The sequence below is a fragment of the Apis dorsata genome, unplaced genomic scaffold (assembly GCF_000469605.1).
Source record: "Apis dorsata unplaced genomic scaffold, Apis dorsata 1.3 scaffold_77, whole genome shotgun sequence".
Classification (NCBI taxonomy): Eukaryota; Metazoa; Arthropoda; class Insecta; order Hymenoptera; family Apidae; genus Apis; species Apis dorsata.
In genome coordinates this window covers 1,043,046-1,049,977 of record NW_006263375.1, presented here as the reverse complement: position 1 = coordinate 1,049,977, position 6,932 = coordinate 1,043,046, and positions in this window count along the sequence as shown.

Here is a 6,932-nt window from a genome sequence, read left to right as displayed (position 1 = left end):
TCTGAAATTTGATTATTTATAATTGTGCAGTTGTATGGAGATACGTAACTAGAGTTAATTTCTGCCTACTTCGATTCTCTCTTTCTCTCTCTCGGCACGAAAAAGAAACCGAGTTAAACGTTTCGATAAAGGGTTTCACCTTTCGTAATTTTCGCCTCGAAGTTGTCCTTATATATTTCTGGAATTTGATTATTTATTTGTGTAATTAAGCTTGGAGTTAATTTCTGCCTACTTCGATTTTCTCTCTCTCTCTCTCTCGGCGCGAAGAAGAAACTATTAAACGTTTCGTCTCCTTCTTTTGTAAATTTTCGCTTCGAAATTTTTCTAAGAAGTCGTGTTCTTATATATTTCTGGAATTTGATTATTTATTATTATGCAATCGTATGGAGATACGTAACTAAGTATGGAGTTAATTTCTGCTTACGAACGAAGAAGAAACCGTTTACCGGGTTAAACACTTCGATAAAGGATTCTATCTTTCGTAAATTTTCGCCTCGAAATTGTCCTTATATATTTCTGAAATTTGATTATTTATGCAATACGTAATTAAGCTTAAAGTTAATGCCTACTTCGATTCTCTCTTTCTCTCTCTCTCTCGGCACGAAGAAACTATTAAACGTTTCGTTTCCTTCTTTCGTAAATTTTCGAAATTTTCCTACGAAGTTGTCCTTATATATTTATGGAATTTGATTATTTATTGTACAATCGTATGGAGATACGTAACTAGGCTTGGAATTAATTTCTGCCTACTTCGATTCTCTCTCTCTTTCTCTCTACGTGTTACGATTAAATTTGCCGCTTCCATTGAAACCGGATGTTCCCAGTTCAATAACAATTTCGATAGTTTCGACAAATCTCTTTTATCAACGGTAGTTTCTGACTAATTTATTCCAGAATTAACCGTGCTTCGTTAGTAGTTAAAATTAGTTGTCATTTCTATATGTTGGTATTACGTTGGGGGGGAAGAGCCTTTGATAAAACTAGTTTCGAGCAGTTAGATCAGATAACGATTCGATTTCAGAATCTCGATATATAATACAACCCGCGCGCGAGACGAGGGAATTATTTAGCTTTGTGTTCTAATAGTTATTGATAAATTATATCGATCGGTATTAATTATTCATTTTCGGTTTCCAGTTTTGAGAGAATAATCGATCACGAGTTATATACAGCCTGGAGTGACTTGCCTAGTAATTTTGGGCGTTAAAGTTAGAGGGAAAGAAAGAGTGGTGGTTGCGGTTAATGCAAACCAAAATGACGTCAAATTAATTCGAAGGATACATCCGATTTCGTCGTCTAACTACAGATTCCCCTTCCCCACTCGAGTTTACCAGATAATTCAATTAGGGATAACGCCGTGATGAATCGGTATGTAAATGATGTCCATTAATCAAAGGTCATTTGAATTAGATTGAATCGTGCAGGAATAAAATTGGCCGCACGATCGATTCGCAGGATCGACAACAAAAATAAGATCTGTGCGAACGAAATGGTATCGTTGAAATTAAATATATATATTTTCTCTTCCTATTCTCCTATTCTCTTTAATCTGACAAAAAATAATGCTGGTCGACATTGTCCATTGATCAGAGGCCACTTGTATTAGATCGAGTACGATCGATTCCAGGATAAAAATGAGATCTCTGCGAAATGGGAAATTGGAAATTATTCTTGAAATTAAAAATATATATTTTTGATGCTCTTCTCTTTAATCTGACGAAAAATAATGTTCGTCGACATTGATTCTCTCCATTGAACAGAGGCCACTTGTATTAGATCGAGTCCAGGCCAAAAATGAGATCTGTGCGAACGAAATGAGAAATTGGAAATTATTCTTGAAATTAAATATATACTTTTTGGATGCTATTCTCTTTAATCTGACGAAAAATAATGCTCGTCGACATTGATTCTCTCCATTGATCAGAGGCCATTTGTATTAGATCGATTCCAGGACAAAAATAATCTGTGCGAATGAAATAGGAAATTGGAAATTATTCTTAAAATTAAAAATATATATTTTTGATGCTCTTCTTTTTAATCTGACGAAAAATAATGCTGGTCGACATTGTCCATTGATCAGAGGCCATTTGTATTAGATCGAGTACGATTGATTCCAGGATAAAAATGAGATCTCTGCGAAATGGGAAATTGGAAATTATTCTTGAAATTAAATATATACTTTTTGGATGCTATTCTCTTTAATCTGACGAAAAATAATGCTCGTCGACATTGATTCTCTCCATTGAACAGAGGCCACTTGTATTAGATCGAGTCTAGGCCAAAAATGAGATCTGTGCGAAATGGGAAATTGAAAATTATTCTTGAAATTAAATATATACTTTTTGGATGCTATTCTCTTTAATCTGATGAAAAATAATGTTCGTCGACATTGATTCTCTCCATTGATCAGAGGCCACTTGTATTAGATCGAGTCCAGGCCAAAAATGAGATCTGTACAAAATGGGAAATTGGAAATTATCCTTGAAATTAAAAAAATATATTTTCGATCCTATTATCCTCTTCAATCCGACGAAAAATAATACGCCTCGAATTTTATAATTTCTACAAAATTAAATACATCTTTTGTCGTTTGTGATCTCGAAGCGATCTTCTTCGAGACAATTCGAAGAAGAAGAAGAAGAAGAAGAAGAAAAAGAAAAAAAAAATTCGAAATCAAAAGCTTCTATTTACCGACGCGAAGCGTTTCGGTTGTCTCATAACCCAGGGCAAGAAAGTACACGTTACCCGGTACGAGGGCCAATAAAAGGAAACAGCATTCCCCTCTTATCTCCGTAAATCTTTCCTATTTGGTCTAAGAATCGCGCTGATTCTTCCCCGCACAATTTCAACGACCAAATTATCTCTCGATACTCGAAACTACTCGCGAAGATGTTCGGGAACGGGAGTTTCGTCAAGGTGAATCGAGGCAACCTGTATCGAGATTAAATCAGCTAACCACGTTATCGGATCGATACTCGACGCGAGACTTTCTTCGTGTATCGGATATCGGATGCAGCATCGACCGATCAACTCTTTTCGTCGCTAGAAATAGATACGCTTCTCCGAATCGACCATCTTCCCTTCTCCACCCCCTCCTTCATTCAGGCGATATCGCGGTTCCAACATCACCCGAACGACGCTAAATATCCAGCATCATTGAGTTCCATTGGGAAGCGTCTCTCAACTCGAGGAACGTATTATTATTCGTGTTAGAGTTTACGGAGGACGGGAAGTTGGAAACCCAAAACTCTTGGAAAAATGTAGAATGCGTGTGGTAGCAGCGAGTTGCAAGCCCACGATGAGAAAAACAGAAAACGTTTTCAGACGTTATGGTTAAGATTTTCCACCGCCCAAACTGGTGGAAAATGAGGTTATCGAAGATGGAGATATTTTTTTTGTTCGTATCTACGATATCTTCGTCACGGAGCGATCTTATCCTCTCTTCCCAAACACGGTGTTAAACTCAGCGATCTCTCAGCCTCTCCTCGAGAAACGCCCTCTTCGATCTCTTATTACGTCGATCCCGATCGACGAGAAACCCACGTCCAATCTATATCTTTCCTCGAGCAGACTTCTCGAGGAGGATCTGTCAGAGATCAATCGTCTACCGTTGGTTAAGAAGAGGCGCAAATAAAAACGATCTCGATCTTGTTTCGAAGAAAGATTCTTTCGATGGATCGCGTTGGAAAAGTGATTCGTATTTGGGAAGATTAAAGAGGAGGCCATTTGTTCGTCTGTAAGGCAGTTAAATCGAATGATTAGAACAGTCTTCTCGGATTAAACGATTACTCGGCATCCGATTACCTATTCGCGATACAGGAATGGTGGGCAGGTTTCGTCCTGAGAGCCTCGACCGAAATTGTCCGGGGGGATTGTCGCGTAATGGAGTTTTGGGTCGCGTCGCCACTTGTTCCACCGTCGTCAGGAATCGGCGTATCGCGTAATCAGCGACGCAGCAAATTGACCGATGACGTTTCGACGTTCCATAGGCGCTCTCCCATGTTCTCGCTTTGGAGCATTCTCGCGCGCATCGAGGGAAAGGAAACGGCGTAAATTTCTACCTTCGATTTATTATATTATTAAATTACGTAATTATTATATTATATTTATTTTATATTAGATTTATTACGTTACACAGGTGTGTTGCGTGTGTATAACAGGTGTCGCTGTTCTATTTCGGATGGGGAAACGATGGATCGGTTAAATCCGTCCGTTTCGATCCTTTAAAGCCCTCCCCCAGATTTAAACGATCGTTCGGCTACCGTAACGAATCTAAATCAGCCCCGATATCGAAACACTTTCTCCGTCGGGGGGAGAGGGGGCCGATAATCGTTTGATCGCAACGAATATCGGGGGAAATCCGCGTAAACGAATTCGAAGAGAACAATAATCATTTTACGGATCGATCGCGTAATCGATCGAGGGGGGGAGGGACGCGAAACGATTTTGCAGAAATCTGCGCTTGCGAAATCAGCGGCCGGTATGCCGTCAGGAAAACCTTGATAAATCGCATTGTTCGCGCCCGCCGCCGTGATACACCAGCGATCCAAAGCGATTTTACAATGTACACAGATGGATTTACACAAATATGTTTGCATTCGATGGGACACCGGTCCTGCTACCTCGATTTTTTCCCTCCTTTCTTCTCTTTTTTTGTTATTTTTTTCTATTTTCAACTATATAAAATGGAATCGAAAACTGCAACGGGATAGCCGGCAGCGAAATCGAAACGTTATGATACGGGCAAGTTGAAAAGATTCGTTCGCGATCGAACGATTTCTCTTCCAGAATAACGAACTCTGCGTTTCTCCATTTCTAGAGATTACAACCGATAATTCATTTATTTTACTTATCCCTTCTATTTTCTCTAGAAAAAAAAAAAAAAAGGAAATGCCAAAGTAATCCGATTCATCGCGAACGTTGTAATAATTTTCACGACAAAGACAAGTCGTTGGAGGATCGATTTTCTCGCGCCTATATATAAACCTATTCCCGAACAACGACAACAACAACAACCACAACGTTCGTTCCAACGAGGCGTGTTTAATAATATCCGATACTACGCCACCGAGCGAGCGGAAACTTTTCTTCGTTTTCCCGCCTTCGTAAAAAAAGAACCACGCATCTCAAAGTATCAAAGAATATTACACGTATTCCTCTCCACGAAGGGAGGAAACACCGGGGCGTGGAAACGCGTCGGAAGGATTATCTCGAATATAAACTGGCGCTTAGCCAGTCATCTTCGTCCTAATATCCGGCTCGAAGGTATTCTCGATACCCCGTTGAGAACCGTGAAAAAGCGAAAAAGGAGAAAGAGAGAGAGAGGGGGACAGCGAAAAGTACTTTGGGAACGTGGAGACGCATCCTCTTTGAAACGGCCGAAATTGGCGGGTTACAAAGAGAGAGTCTCTAAATCCGAAGCCTCGAAACGACGGATTTTATTAAAAACAACGGTGTTTTGAGAGAAACTCGTGCCCGCACTGGTCGACCTCTATAAAAGACCTTTCTTTGGAGAAAGGAATAAGAGGGTGGTAATTTTCTCGATCGTCGCGATCCATCGATGTCGAATGGATCCGTCCTGTGGAGCAGGACGATGCGACCCTCTAAATAATCAATCCCTTTGGCGTTGGGGAGTGGCCCGGGAGCAGCCCGGTCGAGTACGCCTTCTACATGGAGTTTCGATCAGTCCTCGAGGGTGCATCGGGATGGAAGGAGAAACAACACTCGGCATAATGCCACGGAACACGCGCGGATCCATTTCGCCGCGATTTATGCGATATATAATCGGAATCTACGTGCCGTCCCCTACGTACGAAATTGTTGTTCCTCCCCTCCTGACTACGCTAACGTTAACGGGGATGTCGGGATATCCTCGTCTTCCCCTGTCAACGTGTCACCGCCATATCGTATCGTTTCGGCTGGCATCCCGTTTAATCTCGAACGGGAGAAATTACCTACCGGTCATTTTCGAATAATTTAATTACGACTCCCGATCGTTTCGATCGAACGTGGAGAATGCGCGAGTTTCGAAGAATCAGCGAGAGTGGAAGAATTTGAGAAATTCCTCCCTTTCGACAACTCGAAGGGTATGAAAAGTTTGAATCGGTGTATCTATATAAATCTGGAGAAATATAGAGCGGAGCAATTAGAAGAAGGAAAAGTTGTAAAGAGTGAAAGGATGTACGAGACTTCAAAGTACGCGAAACGATCCTTTCCTCTCGAGTCGACGAGCATTGTTCAACCAACGCTTGGTTTCTTCTTCTTCTTCTTCTTCTTCTTTTATCGTCTCGATCGATTTTTTCGAAAATAAGTTACATCTCATCCCTTGGAAAGATGGTAATTACAGGCAGAGATCGGGCAAAGTGGCTTCTCCTATTGTATCTCATCTCTTCCATTGTCACGAACATCGATAAAACCCGAGCACTTGTCCTTCCTTCGTCAGACACGCTCTTCGAATCCGAGGATCGAAATATCTTCGAAATAGGAGACATAAATATATTAAAAAAAAGAAAAGAAAAGAAAAGAAAAGAAAAATAGGACGTATCTCTTCTTTTTCTTTTCTCAAGAGATATCTAGATCTCCGAAATCGGTCGAATCGAAGGATGGTCGAGACTAGGACGAGGCTGGCCGTGTACGTAGCGTGCGTGGGTCGCATTCGTGGCACGCGTTACGCGGGGCCGCATTCCACCGATTCCACGTCCCGTGCACGGTGACACAGTATATTGACTGAGGGGTGGATTGTGCGCCGCCGACTGATTTGCCGCGGCTGCGCACAATCTCGCCTTCCGTGTATACCCTACTGGTGGCCCGCTGCTACCGCGTACCGTATCCTCGTGACTCGTTCCGTATCCTCGGCCCGTGCCACGCACCCGACCCGATATATAACCGCCGGATAAAAACACGATGTCGATCGCGCCCCGTGTGCGGGACGT